This window comes from Rhincodon typus, chromosome 32 (assembly GCF_021869965.1).
Source record: "Rhincodon typus isolate 14 chromosome 32, sRhiTyp1.1, whole genome shotgun sequence".
Lineage (NCBI taxonomy): Eukaryota > Metazoa > Chordata > Chondrichthyes > Orectolobiformes > Rhincodontidae > Rhincodon > Rhincodon typus.
The window spans coordinates 638,624-654,465 of NC_063363.1; the positions used below are offsets into that span (position 1 = coordinate 638,624).

The 15,842-nt window shown below is 43.2% G+C and overlaps 1 protein-coding gene across 3 annotated transcripts in view; it reads right to left on the minus strand.

Annotated features, from left to right (window-relative positions):
- Positions 1–15,842, minus strand: part of LOC109922634 (cell surface glycoprotein MUC18) — a 166,501-nt gene that overhangs the window by 72,296 nt on the left and 78,363 nt on the right. The gene's annotated exons all lie outside the window — the stretch shown is intronic.

A 15,842-nucleotide genomic window follows, 5' to 3' on the forward strand; every position in this document is an offset into this window, starting at 1 on the left:
TAAAACGTGCATTAAACCTTTCAGATGCTGCTATGTTTGGCCTTTAATAATCTATTTTGCAATATATTGCTTTGTAATGGGACACAGTTCTAAGAGCCACGAGAAAATATGAGTATAAAGCACAAACACTGGTGAATAAAGTTTTTTGCAGGTAAGGTCAAGGTGGTTCTTCAATGTGACTGTAGTGATTGAAATGAGCTCAGCCAGGTGGATTGCATGGGATCTGAGTTGCCTGATTGAGGCTGTTAACCTGGTCCAATCCTGGCTGACAGATATAAACAGGAGTGTCAGGGATTCTGCTCACTCTAGGAGCCAGTACTGTGCTAGCTGGGTCAGTGTCATGTACAATGCATATGTAAATAAAGGGTAACTTTTGTGATGGGATACGTGGAGTTATTTCAGTGACCACAACTGTAACACCAGCTGCCAACTGTATGAAATTGTGTATAAACAATGACGCTGGTAGCAATTGGGAACAGAAAGTTGTGTGCAGCTCTCATGTATTATTCATTTTATCATTTGGATAGGTAACCACTTGACTGCAATTGTCAGCAATCACTCTTACCATTAACTTCTGGTTGAACCTCTTCAATCGATGGGCTATACAAACTAGAAAAGCTCCAAATCCAGTATTGTGTCAACTGGATAGAAGTGTGGACTGCCTCAGAAATGCTTGTTGTAGATGTTAGGTACAGACAGTTAAATATTATATTTGGTGCATTTAGCCAATGTATGTTTACATTTTAAATAAAAACCAAAAGAACTGCAGATGCTGTAAATCAGGAACAAAAACAAAGTTGCTGGAAAAGCTCAGCGGGTCTGGCAGCATCTGTGAAGGAGAAAACAGAGTTAACGTTTCGGGTCCGGTGACCCTTCCTCAGTGTTCTGAGGACCAAGCTTGTGCACCAAGCAGGTTAAGCAGCAAGTGATACGACAGGATAAAGCAACTCTGCAACCAATGGGTCAGATCTAAACTCTCCAATTCTGCAACTTCTAGTCGTGAATGACATCGCACAATTAAACAACTGGCTGGAGGTGGAATTACAAATACCCACAAATATCCACATCCTCAATGATGGGGTGCCCAGCACATCAGTGTAAAAGACTGGAGTATTTGCAAGCATTTTCATCCAGAAGTGCTGAGTGGATGATCCATCTCAGTCTCCTCCAAAGGTCTCCAGCATTAAATACGCCAGTCTCCACCTAATTCAATGCACTGTACCTGAGATCAAGAAATGGTTGGAGGCACTAGACACTGCAAAAGTGGTGGGCCCTGAAATTCTAGCTATAGAACTGAAGATGTGCTCTAGAACGTGCTATACTCCTAGCCAAACTGTTCCAATACAGGTCCATCACTGGGTCTACCTGACAATGTGAAAACTTGCCCAGGTACGTCCATACACAAGAAGCAGGCTAAATCCAATTTTGCCAATTACCACCCCATCAGTTAAGTCTTGATCACCAAAGGGATGGAAGGTGTCAACAATGCTATCAGGAAACACATGCTTAACAATAACCTGCTCACTAACCTCATTACATCCTTGGTTTAAACATGGTCAAAACAGCTGAATTCCAGAGGTGAGGTGAGAGTGACAGCCCTTCACATTGAAGAGCCCTAGCAAAATTGGAATCAATGAGAATCAGGGGGTGAACTTCCCTCTGGTTGGAGTCATACCTGGCACAAAAGGAAAATTATTCTGATTTTTGGAGTTCAGTCATCTCAATTCCAGGAGCTCTTGCAGGAGTTCCTCAGGGTAGTGTTCTAGGTTCTACCATCTTCATCTACTTCATCAATGACCTTCCCTCCATCATAAGGTCAGAAGTAGGGAGGCCTACTGGTGATTGCAGTGTCTGGCACCATTCGCAACTCCTCATATGCTAAACCAATCCATGTCCAAATGCAGCAAAACCTGAGCAATATCCAGGCCTGGGGTGAAACGTGACAAGTGACTTCTGCAACACACAAATACCAGGCAATGATCATCTTCAACAACAGAGAAACTTACCAGTGTCCGTTGACATTCAATTGTGTTACTATCATTGAATTGTCCACTATCAATATCCTGGAGGTTACCACTGACCAGAAACTGAATGGAACCAGACATATAAATATAGTGGCTGCAAGAGCAGATCAGAGGCTCAGAATTCTGCAGCAAGGAACTCACCTCCCGGACTCTCCAAAGCCTGTTCACCATCTTCAAGACACAACTCAGGAGTGTGATGAAATATTCCTTGCTTGTCTGCTGGATTGCTGCTCTGACAACATTCAAGAAGCTTGACACCATCCAGGACAAAGCAGCCCACTTGATGAGCACCACATCCACAAGTATCCACTTCCTCCACCACCTACACCCAGTAACAGCAGTGTGTACCATCTACACAATGTACTGCAGAAATTCACCAAGGCATCTCAGAAAGTATTTTCCAAACCCACGACCATTTAGAAGGACAAGGGCAGCAGACAAATAGGAACACCACCCCCTGCAATTTCCTCTCCACGCCACTTACCATCCTGACGTGGATATGTTTTGCCATATGTTTTGTTGGGTTAAAATCCTGGAACTTCACCCCTACAGAATTGCTGATCTATCTACAGCGTACGAAGTGCAATGGTTCAAGAAAGCAGCACACCTCCATCTTTTCAAGGACAACTAGGGTTTAGCAAAGTGCTGCTCCATTCAGCAACACTCATATCCTATGAAAGAATAAAAACAAACATTTTCCAGTCCCTCAAGTTAGCATCAAGAAGGCCAATGGCATGTTATCTTATATTATAAGAGGTGTTGATACTGTAAGTAAGGATGTTTTACATCAGTTATGCAAGCCATGGTTAGATCACATAGTTATAGAGATGTACAATATAGAAACAGACCCTTTAATCCAACTTGTGTAGTAACCAGATATCCTAAATTGATCTGGTCTCATTTGTCTGCATTTGGCCCATATCCCTCTAAACTCTTTCTATTCATGTACCCATCCAGATCCCTTTTAAATATTGTAATTGTACCTGCCTCCACCACTTCCTTTGGCAGTTCATTCCATACACACACCACCTTCTGCATGAAAAAGTTCCTCTCAGGTCCCTTTTAAATCTTTCCCCTCCCACCTTAAACCTATGCCCTCGAGGTTTGAACTCCCCTACCCGGGCAAAAGGCCTCATCTATTCAGCTTCTCCCTATAACTCAAACTCTTTAAATCCAGCAACATCCTTATAAATCCTTTCTGAACCTTTTCAAGTTTAACAACATCGTTCCTATAGTAGAGAGACCAAAACTGAATGCAGTATTCCAAAAGCAACCTAACCAATGTCCTGTACAGTCACAACATGACCTCCCAACTCCTATACTCAATGCACTGACCTAGAGAGGCAAGTGGACCAAACAGTGTCTTCTTCACTACCCAGTCTACACATGACTCCACTTTCAAAAAACTATGAACCTGAACCCCAAGGTCTCTTTGCTCGGCAAAACTCCCCCATACCCTACCAGTAAGTGTTTAAGTCCTGCCCTGATTTGCCTTTCCAAAATGCAACACCTTACATTTATCTAAATTAAACTCCATTTGCCACACCTCAGCCCATAGATCCATCTGATCAAGGTCCTGTTGAACTTTGAGATAGCCTACTTCACTGTCCACCACACCACCAATTTTGGTGTCATCTGCAAACTTACTAACAATTCCTCCTATATTCACATTCAAACAATTTATATAAATAACAAAAAGCAGTGGAATCAGCACCGATCCTTCTAGCACACTGCTGATCACAGGCCGCCAGTCTGAAAAATAACCTTCTATCACCACCTTCTGTCTCCTACCTTCAAGCCAATTTTGTATCCAAATGGCTAGCTCTCCGTAGATTCCATCTGATCTAACCTTGCCAACCGAGCGGAACCTCGTCGAACGCCTTGCTAAAGTTCACATAAACAACATCCACCTTCATCAATCTTCTTTGTTACTTCTTCAAAAAATTCAATCAAGTTAGTGAGGCACACATTCCATACACAAAGCCATGTTGACTATCCCTAATCAGTCTGTGTCTTTCCAAATTGATGTAAATCCTGTCCCTCAGAATCCCCTCCAACAACTTACCCACCACTGATGTCAGGCTCACTGGTCTATAGTTCCCTGGCTTTTCCTTCTCACCTTTCTTAAATCGTGGCACCACATTAGCCAACCTGCAGTTTTCCAGCACCTCACCTGTGGCTATCGATGATACTAATATGTCAGCAAGGGGCCCAGCAATCACTTCCCTAGCTTCCCACAGAGTTCTAGGATACACCTGATTAGGTCCCATTGATTTATCCACCTTTTTGCGTTTAAGGCATCCAGCACCACCTCTTCTATAATATGGACACTTTTGAAGATATCACTATTTATTTCTCCAAATTCTCTAGCTTGCATATCGTTCTCCACAGTAAATACTGATGTGAAATACTTGTTTAGTATCTCACCCATCTTCTGTGGTTCTACACATAGATAGCCTTGTTCTTGGAGGGGCACTATTCTCTCCCTAGTAACTGTTTTGCCCTTAATGCATTTGTAGAACCCCTTTGGATTCTCTTTAACCCTAATTGCCGAAGCTATCTCCTGTCCCCTTTTAGTCCTCCTGACTTCCCTTGAGTATAATCCTACTGCCGTTATACACCTCGAGGGACTCACTTGATCCCAGCTGTCTATAGCTGCTATGTGCCTCCTTTTTATTTTGACCAGAGCCTCAACTTCTCTAGTTATCTAGCATTCCCTATATCTACCAGCCTCACCCTTCACACTAATAGCAACATACTGCCTCTGGCCATTAGACATAGGAGCAGAAATTAGGCCATTCGGCCCATCGAGTCTGCTCTGCCATCCGATCAAGGCTGATAAGTTTCTCAACCCCATACTCCCGCTTTCTGCCCGTAACCTTTGATCCCCTTGATAATCAAGAACCTGTCTATCTCTGTCTTAAATATACTCAATGACCTGGCCTCCACAGCCTTCTGTGCAATGAATTCCATAGATTCACCACTCTCGACCTGAAGAAGTTTCTGCTCATCTCCGATCTAAAAGGTCTTCCCTTTATTCTAAGGCTGTGCCCTCAGGTCTTAGTCTCTCCTACCAATGGAAACACCTTCCCAACATCCACTTTGTCCAGGCCTTTCAGTATTCTGTAAGTTTCAAGTAGATCCCCCTCATCCTTCTAAACTCTATTGAGTATAGACTAGAGTCCTCACACATTCCTCATATGTTAAGCTTTTCATTCCTGGGATCATTCTCGTGAATCTCCTCTGGACCCGCTCCAGGGCCAGTACATCCTTCCTAAGGTATGGGACCCAAATTGCTCACAATATTCTAAATGTGATCTCACCAGAGCTTTATAAAGCCTCAGAAGTATATCCCAGCTTTTATATTCTAGTCCTCTCAAAATAAATGCCAGTTATATTTGCCTTCCTAACCACTGACTCAACCTGCAAGTTAACCTTAAGAGAATCCTGGACTAGGACTCTCAAGTCCCTTTGCACTTCAGATTTCTGAATTTTCTCCCCATTTAGAAAATAGTCCAAGCCTCTATTCTTTCTACCAAAGTGCATGACCTCATACTTCCCCACATTGTGGTCCATCTGCTACTTCTATGCCCACTCTCCTAACCTGTCCAAATCCTCCTGCAGCCTCCCCGCCTCCTCAATACTATCTGTACCTCCACCTATCTTTGTATCATCTGCAAACCTAGCGAGAATGCCCTCAGTTGCTTCATCTAGATCATTAAATGTATAAAATGAAAAGTTGTGGTCCCAACACTGACCTTTGCGGAACACCACTAGTCACCAGCTGCCATCCTGAGAAGGACCCTTTCATCCCCACTCTCTGTTTTCTGCCATACAGCCAATCTTCTATCCATTCTAGCACCTTGCCTCTAACACCATGGGCCCTTATCTTACTCAGCAGCCTCCTGTGCAGCACCTTGTCAAAGGCCTTCTTGAAATCCAGGTAGATAACATCCATTGGCTCTCCTTGGTCTACCCTGCTCGTTACTTCCTCAAAGAATTCTAACAGATTTGTCAGGCATGACCTCCCCTTGATGAAGCCATGCTGACTTTGCCCTATTTTGCCACGCACTTCCAAGTATTCAGAAATCTCATCCTTCACAATGGATTCCAAAATCTTACCAATGACCGAGGTCAGGCTAATCAGCCTGTAATTTCCCATCTTTCACCTCACTTCTTTCTTAAATGGGGGGGTTACAGTAGCGATTTTCCAGTCCTCTGGGACCCTCCCTGACTCCAGTGATTCCTGAAAGATCACCATTAACACCTCCACTATCTCTTCAGCTATCTCCTTAAGAACTCTGGGGTGTAGTCCATCTGGTCCTGGTCACTTACCCACCTTCAGACCTTTTAGTTTTTCTAGCACCTTCTCCTTGGTGATGGCCACCATACTCACCTCTGCCCCCTGACTCTCTTGAATTGTTGTGATATTACTCGTGTCTTCCACCATGAAGACTGACAAAAAGTATTTGTTCAGTTCCTCAGCCATTTCTTTGTTCCCCATTACTACTTCTCCAGCATCATTTTCCAGTGGTCCAATGTCCACTTTTGTCTTTCTTTTACTCTTTATATATCTAAAGAAACTCTTGCAATCTTCTTTTATATTACTGGCGAGCTTACCCTCATATTTAATCTTCTCTTTCCTTATTTCTTTTTTAGTTGTCATCTGTTGGTCTTTGTAAGCTTCCCAATCCTCTAGCTTTCCACTACCCTTCACCACATTATATGCTTTCTCTTTTGCTTTTATGCTATGCCTGACTTCCCTAGTCAGCCATGGTTGCCTCATCCTCCCTGTACCATGCTTCTTTTTCCTAGGGACAAATTTTTGCTGTTTCTCCTGATTTACTCCCAGAAACTTCTGTTTTTGCTTTTCCATTGTCTTTCCTGCTAGGCTCCTCTCCCAGTCAATTCTGCCCAGCTCCTCCCTCATGCCTCTGTAGTTGCCTTTGTTCAACTGTAATACTGTTATATCTAAATCCAGCTTCTCCCTCTCAAATTGCAGAGTATATTTTATCATATTATGGACATTGCTTCCTGAAGGTTCCTTCACCTTAAGCTCCCTTATCACGTCTGCCTCATTGCACAACACTAAATCCAGTATTGCCTGTTCCCTTGTGAGCTCCACCACAAGCTGCTCCAAAAAGCCATCTCATAGACATTCCACCAGTTCCTTTTATTGCAATTCACTAACTACCTGATTTTCTCAGTCCACCTGCATATGGAAATCTCCCATGATCACTGTAACCTTGCCTTTCATACACACCTTTCCAACTCCTGGTGTACCTTGCGTCCCAGCACCTGACTACTGTTCGGAGGCCTGTACATAACTCCCATTATGGTTTTTTTTTTACCTTTGTGTTTCTTCAACTCTACCCACACAGATTCTATACCATCTGACCCTACTTTGTTTCTTGCTATTCCATTTATTACTCATAAGGCAGCCCTACCTCCTCTGCCCACCTGTCTGTCTTTTCAATAGGATGTGTATCCTTGGATATATAGCTCCCAGTCCTGATCCCATTACAGCCATATCTCTGTGATGCCCACCACATCATAACCTGCCAATTTCAATCTGCACAAGCTCATTTACCTTATTCCTTATACTGTGTGCATTCAGATGCAATACCTTCAGTCCTGTATTTACCATTCCTTATCTCATTGTCATCCTTTTATCCAATGTGCTTGAAGTTGGATTCATAATCTTTTCCAAACACTCTGTCCTATTTTGTGTTCTGGCAACTTTAATAAGCTCTCCTGAGTTCTCCTTTCTTTTCATTTCCTTCAAATTTTTCCATGCACTTGAATCCACACACACCCCACTCAACCCCGTCCCCACCACACACACACACACACACACAAACCCCTGCAGCTTTGTTTCCCTTCCCCCTCTGGACTCTTGTTATCTCATTTTTGAAGGATTCCCACTTTCTAACTGCCCCTTTACCTGCAAATAGCCTCTCCCAATCAACTGTTTGAAAGTTCTTGCCTAGTACAGTCAAAATTAGCCTTACTCCAATATAGAACTCTAACTTTTAGATCAGGTCTATCCTTTTCTATAACTGCTTTAAAACTAATAGAATTATGATCACTAGCCCCAAGGTTCTCCCCCATTGACACTGTTGCTAATTCAAGGCTGAGGGTCATCATCATCACCACGACCTTCAGGTGCAGTTGTGGTTGCAGGGTTAGGACGAGAAATAGTTAATGCAGAAGTGGTTGGCTGTGGTTCATTGTCTTCTGACTGTTTTGTGGAGGTGGAGGTGGAGGTGGAGGTGGAGGTGGTGGGGGGGGTGGCTTAAAAAGACATCCAGTTTTTGCTGCTTTGCCCTTTTCTTCTTTCATGAAGAAGCTGTTCATAAGGTGCTAAATAAAATCTTATTCCATGAACTGTTGCCCTGCTGCGCTCTGCATTGTAATAGTTGTCCTCTAAAAGCTGCAATTGCTTCTCAATTTCCCTCAGGATAGAAGACAGAACAGAAGTGGAAAGCTCTCGTGGACTTCATCTTCTTCATCTCCAGCTTCCACTTCCCCCTCAGCAACAAGTTGTTGTGGATCAGCTGTAGAGAGGTCTTCACAGTGGGACTCAAGCAGCTTTCAACATCCTCACTCTCCACTTCTTCAAATCCAACTTGCTTTGCAAGATCAACACACAACGTTCTTTGATTCTTGGGAGCTCCTCTGGTGGTTAAAAGCCTTTAAAATCTTGAAATAAAATCTGGGAGAAGCTTCTGCCAAACTGTGTGCAGGCAGCCCTTACTGACATCACCCCAGGCCTCCACAACAATGTCAATTGCATTCTTGATGTTAAAGCTCGTCCAAAATTGAAGAACACTGTGCTTATTCCCCTCAGTGGCTGCAATCAGCCTCGTAAATATGCATCTTAAATAATAAGCTTTAAAAGCTGCTATTACACCCTGATCCATGGATTGAAGGTGAGAGGTTGAGTTTAGGGATAGAAAGAGCACTTTGATGTTTTCCGAAAGCTGACTAATTGTGGGAGGATGGCTTGACGGGTTATCCAGGATGAGGAGCACCGTTGGAATCACGTTATAGCCAACACAGCTTCATGTTGCAGAAACAGCGTTCCCCTATTCGTCAGTCGTGTTAAAGCCGATTTGTGTTGCCGGAACACGCACTATAGCAGAACCGGCTGTACTTTTGCTCAGTATTATTTTCAGGGAACTTTATGGATGGCTTCCTGCCAATCAACTTTTCTAATGCAATTGTCCACTGCTAAGCTCATTATGTATTCAGGCTTCATGAATTCTTCTCATGCAATCATGTAGTCAACAGAGGCGGAAGTACTTGGTAGTTCCAAGATCTTGTACTGTTCACACTTAGTCAATGTACTTAAAGCCTAGCTGCACCTTATTTCAAACAACTTAAGCCAGAAACTGCCCTTCATAGTCTGCAGCTACAATATTTTTCTCTGGAGATATCCCAGAAAGGGAGGTTGGCGATCTGTTTCTGCAGAGAGGGATCAGGAGTTGTTGGCAGTACAGTGGAGGGCCAGCCACTTTGCTGCAGACCAGCAAAAAAGGTCACAGCACTAGACCCAGCCAGCCTGGATGGAGATAATAGCTCAGATCAATGCCATTTCACAGACCAAGATGAATATACAGCAGTGTCCCAAGAAGGTCAATGATCTTCTGCAATCTACAAGCGTAAATACCACTATTTTCGCTCTGCCACTGCACAGCTTCCACCAGGGCACTTGGTCTACCATTCTTGCTATCACATAGACTTGCTCCACTCCATGGTTCACACTCATCATCCTCCACAACTACTAACCCATCTGGCTAAAAATCTATGCAATCCACAGAGGCTGGCAGCCTTCACTTAAAGGAAAAGTGAGTGAGTTCTAAGAAGCTAACAGTCATAAATGTATCCTGTTTAGATGCATGACATAGTTGTGTCCCTGTGTGAAAGTGACCAAGTCAAAGGTGTCCTTGAGCTCCAAGGTGATTCCCCCAAGGACTGAACTGAATTATGAGTTGAATCATAGAACTACAGATGGTCTGACATCAGTCAGTGTAGTGAGGCCAGTATTTTGCTGATGCTGACTTCAGTTGATAAAGGGTAGAGGCAGTACACAACTATGACTCCCACTCTGCCAGCCTTTTATTCTGTGCTGCTGAATCCAGATGTTCCCAATTAAGGGAATGAGAATTCGTTCAACCGCTACCATTTGCAGGAATCTATTTCTGGCTCTCTCTCCTCTCTCTAGCTGTGCTCCATTTGTGGCTTGACAGAGGTTGTAAGTAAGCTTCACAGTCTGCTTAGTAAAAAATTAGCCTTCACATATTTTGGCAGTAATCTCTCAATAGCTGCATTTATCCTTACTGGCCAGCAATCAACCAACTTGATTGCAATGTCAAACACACATAATCTGTTAAAGTTAAAATTAGGTATTGGCACAAAGTTCTGTTAACTCTCTCAGTGCAAACTGAACCAAAATCTGTAGTTTAAGTACAAATAAGGAGGATACAAGAATGCATAAAATGACAGGACTTTGCAACAGCTGTGTTACAATAATATTGCTGTATTATTCCACAGAGTGAAAGATGTGCTGCTTTATCCTTTAGTTTTACACAGTGTTTGCACACACACCACTACACTTCCTCCTCCCCATCACTGATAAATGAAGTTCCAAAAAGCTGGGAGAAGTGTACATATCTGGAACACACGTCTCACCATAAGGACTCTATACTCCCATAACTTTCTATTCACTTTCTCTTTCGCAGTTTCTATTCCACAAACTTTGACTATCCTTCAAAACCTCACTCAAATGTCTGGTCTTTGTCTGCATGTCAAATAGTGTTGCTTGTATTCTCCTACTGTTCCATGAAAGGGGTTAATTCTGTGTGAACAGCATGTTCTGCTATTGTAGAGGCAGAGTATTTTTCTTTTCCCTTTATTCTTTCATGTGACATAGACACTGTCTCGCACATCCCTAATTGCCATTGAACTGAATGTTAACTGCCAGGAAGCCAATCTATAACATTGTTATGAACCTGGAGTGATATGTAGGTCAGACCAGGTAAGGTTGACAGATTTCCCTTGTGTCCACAATTACTATTACGGTACTGTCACCCTTTGTTTCTGGGGAAACCAATGCCTTTGGTGCTAATTGGTGAAACAGTCTCATCATGCATCAGATTCCAGCCATTCCAACTCCTCTTCCCACTCCGTTGGCAACAGGTCCATTCTAGGCTTCCTCCAATGTCACAATGAGGCCACACGTAAACTGGAGGAACACCTTATATTCCAGCTCAGGAGCTTACAGCCCAATGGCCTCAACATAGAGTTCATCAGCTTCAAAATGTCCCCATCCCCGGCCTTGTCCCATGTCCAGCCCACCCTCTCACCCCCACCTCCATGACCTGACACAACCTGTCCATCTTCTTTCTCACTTATCCATTCCAGTTTCCACTGACCAATCTCTATAACCCCCTACCTGCATCCACCTATTGCCATTCCACCTACCTTCCCCCAGCCCCACCCACCAATTTATTTCTGAGTTCCCTGCCCCCTCCCCAGTCCTGATGAAGGGTCCAGACCCAAAATGTTGACTTTCCTGTTCCTCTGATGCTGCCAGACCTGCTGAGTTCCTCCAGCTCCACATTTTATCGACTCTGACTCCAACATCTGCAGTCCTCACTATCTCCAAGTTCCCACTTCATCCGGCTATTTGCATGCAGGAAAGGAGCGGTCAGCATTGGTTTAGGCAAGAAGATGGAAATCCGACTTGGGACACTATTATACCGATATACCTCATTCACCAACTTGTTCTTACCTGATTCCAGGCAGGATCACAATGGGGAAATATCTATAGTGCTATTGGGTTATGATGTCAGGACACTACAAACTTAAATCAGCAGTACAGCTTAGTAGCAGTAATTTGTCTGATTTTCCTTTTGTGAATCTAAGGATGCTGAGAATAGTTGCTGTGACCAGTTCCACCTACCACCGGATTTCTGTAGGTTACATGGAGTATTTTACCATTGGCATTGTTATGACCAACTAGGGTAGTGGTCATATATTGAGTCCACTGTTCCCAGAGTTGTCGGCATGGTGGTTCAGTGGTTAGCACTGCTGCCTCACAGCACCAGGGACTTTGGTTCGATTCCACCCTTGGGTGACTGTCTGTGTGGAGTTTGCACATTCTCCCTGTGTCTGTGTGGGTTTCCTCCGAGTGCTCCAGTTTCCTCCCACAGTCCAAAGATGTGCAGGTTACGTGGATTGGCCGTGCTTAAATTGTCCACAGTGTTCAGGGATGTGTAGATCAGGTGAGTTATACAGGGATGGGTGGGATGCTCGGAGGGTCAGTGTGGGCTTGTTGGGCCAAAGGGCCTGTTTCCGCACTGTAGGGATTCTATGATTGTACCAAATGTTAAAGTTTTTGTTTGTAAGATATGCTCAATATTGCAATTGCACGGTTTATAAAAATAACTTGCTGGTTTCTATCTTTTCACCCTTTCACCTTTCCACCATCTTCAAAAGGGTGAAAAGATAAATCTATTCTTCCCATGTATAGCATGGTGTAGGATTTGTTGTGAATGTACAATTTGATGTGGAAGTGTGCATTCTGATTTGAGAAGTATTTTGGCATGGATGTTCTCCCACCTTTGGAGAATTTGCACCTTCCTCTCATCCTATAGTGTCCTCTCTTCCAGCAGAAATCCTCTCACCCCCTCCAGGTGACTTCCACCTGCTGTACACCCCACTTGCAGTGTCCCTCACCCTCCAATTCCTTTCCCCACCTTCTCTTCCGCTGTATTATTCCTCTTCCTCTGTTGTCTCTCTCTTTTGTGCTCCCTTCTCCTCAGTCCTCAGGTTCAGACTGTGAGTAAGAACATGATCATTTTCCAGCATTCTGTTGACTCTGGAAGAGTTTCCAATAGATTGGACAGTAGCTAATGTAACTCCATGCTTTAAAAAAGGATGGAGAGAGAAAATAGGGAATTATAGGCCAGTTAGCCTGACATCAGTGGTGGGGAAAATGCTGGAGTCAATCATTAAGGATGTAATAACTGAGCGTTTGGAAAGTGGGGACAGAATTGGTCTAAGTCAGCATGGATTCACTAAAGGGAATTCATGCTTGACAAATCTTCTGGAATTTTTTTTGAGGATGTAACCAGTACAGTGGACGAGGGTGAATCAGTAGATGTTGTATATCTGGATTTTCAAAAGGCTTCTGACAAGGTTCTGCAGAAGAGATTAGTAACGAAAATTAAAGCTCATGGTATCAGAGGTAATGTATGGACATGGATAGAGAACTGTTTGGCAGACAGGAAGCAGATAGTTGGAATAAATGGGTCCTTTTGAGAGTGGCAGATAGTGATGAGTGGGGTAGCACAGGGTTCAGTGCTGGGACCCCAGCTGTTCACAATAGACATTACCAATTTGGATGAAGGAATTGAATGCAATATCTCCAAATTTGCAGATGACACTAAGTTGGGTGGCAGTGTGTGCTGTGAGGAGGATGCTAAGAAGCTGCAGGGTGACTGGGACAGACTGGCTGAGTGGGCAAGTACCTGGCAATGCAGTATAATGTGGATAAATGTGAGGTTATTCACTTTGGTCACAAAAACAGGAAGGCAGACTATTATCTAAATGGTGGCAGTTTAGGAAAAGGTGAGGTACAACAAGACGTTGGTGTCATGGTAGAACTGTCGCTGAAGGTTGGCATGCAGGTGCAGCAGGCAGTGAGGAAAGCTAATGACATGTTGGCCTTCATAGCGAGAGGATGTGAATATCAAAGTAAGGATAGCTTGCTGCAGTTATACAGGGCCTTGGTGAACCCACACCTTGAGTACTGTGTGCAGTTTTGGTCTCCCAGTCTGAGGAAGGACACTCTTGCTATTGAGGGTGTCCAGTGAAAGTTCACCAGACTGATTCCGAGGATGGCAGGACTGACATGAGGAAAAAACTGGATCAACTGGGCTTGTATTCACTGGAATTTAGAAAAATGGTGGGGGGAGGGTAGTCTCATAGAAACATATAAAATCCTGATGGAACTGGATAGGCTAGATGTGGGAAGAATGTTCTCGATATTTGGGAAGTTCAGAACAAAGGATCACAATCTAAGAATAAAGGGTAAGACATTCAGGACTGAAATGAGGAAGAATTTCTTCACTGAGTTGTGAACCTGTGGAATTCTCTCCCACAGGAAGCTGTGGGAGCCAGTTCATTAGATATATTCAAGAGGGAGCTGGACATGGCCCTTGCGGCTAAAGGGATCAAGGGGTATGGAGAGAAAGTGGGAATGGGATACCGAAATTGTATGATCAGCCATGGTCATACTGAATGGTGGTGCAGGTTCGAAGGGCCGAATGGCTTATTGCTGCACCTACTTTCTATGTTTCTCTGTTTAAGAGCATAACAGCAAAAGGCTGAAGCTCTCCTTTGTTCTGATCAGGAAATGGAAGTTTAGTCTTAATCACCAAAGGTTTTGTACACAATAGTCTCTGCTTTATTCCAGCAGTTGCGTCTGTTTACTTGTCCTTGAAATCTATTCAGTTACAGTCTTGCAATTCCTGCTTTAGCAGCTCTATTTTTAAATGTCCTGTAAAAGCACTTAGTGATATGAAATTTGAAAGTATTGTAAATTGTGAAGAAGACAGTGCACAACTTCAAAAGGACATTGAAAAGTTGCTGGAGTGGGGTAGATAGTTGGCAGATGAAGTTTAATACAGAAGTGTGAGATGACGCACTTTGGTTAAAAAAGAACATGGACAGGCAATATAAAGTAAAAGATACAATTCTAAAGGAGGTGCAGGTACATAAGGACATGATGTATATATGCATAGATCATTGAAGGTGGCAAACAGGTGAGAGCAGTTAACAGAGATTACAGTGTCCCAGACTTTATTAATAGGGGGATGGAATACAAGAGCAAGGAGGTGATACTAGGATTCAGGCTTAGGAAATACTATAGCCAAATTTTCAGATGACACTAAAGTAAGTGGGAACATAAGTTGCAATGAAGAAATAAGAAATTTACAAATGCATATGGATAGATTAAGAGAATGGGTTGAAATCTGGCAGATGAAGTTTAGCGTGAACAAGTGTGAGGTTATCCATTTTGGTCAGAGGAATTGAAAGGCAACTCAACAAATTGGACAGAAATTTCAGAGTGCTTCAGTGCCAAGTGATCTGGGTATCCTCGTGCACGAATCACAGAAAACTGGCATGCAGGTACAGCAGGTAATAAGGAAAGAAAATGGAATCTTGGAATTTATTACCAAAGGAGTAGAGTATTAAAGTAGGGAAGTGTTGGTGCAACTGTACAAAGCATTAGTGAGACCACACATGGAGAACTGCATATAATTTTTGAGGAGAGATGTAGTTGGATTAGAGGCAGTTCAGAGGAGGTTCACTCAATTGATTCCAGAGAAGAGGGGATTGTCTCATGAAGAGAGATTGAGCAGTTTGGGCTTGTGCTCTGTAGAGTTTAGCTGAATGAGAGGAGATCTAATTGTGGTATATAAGATGCTAAAAAGTGGTTGACAAAGTAGCCGCAGAGAGGATGTTTCCTTGTGGGGCAATTTAGGTCAAGTGGTCATAGTTTAATAAGAAGAAGTAGCAGATTTAAAACAGAGATGAGGAAAAATTCCTTCTTTCAAAGGGTTGTGATTCTGTGGAATTCACTGCCCCAGAATGTGGTGGATGCTGGGATGTTGAGTAAATTTAAGGGGGTGATAGACAGAATTTTAATTAGGAATGGGTTAAAGTGTTATGGAGAGTGGGCAGGAATGTGGAGTTGAGGCCAAGATAAGATCTGCTGTGATTGTATCAAATGGTGGAGCAGGCTCA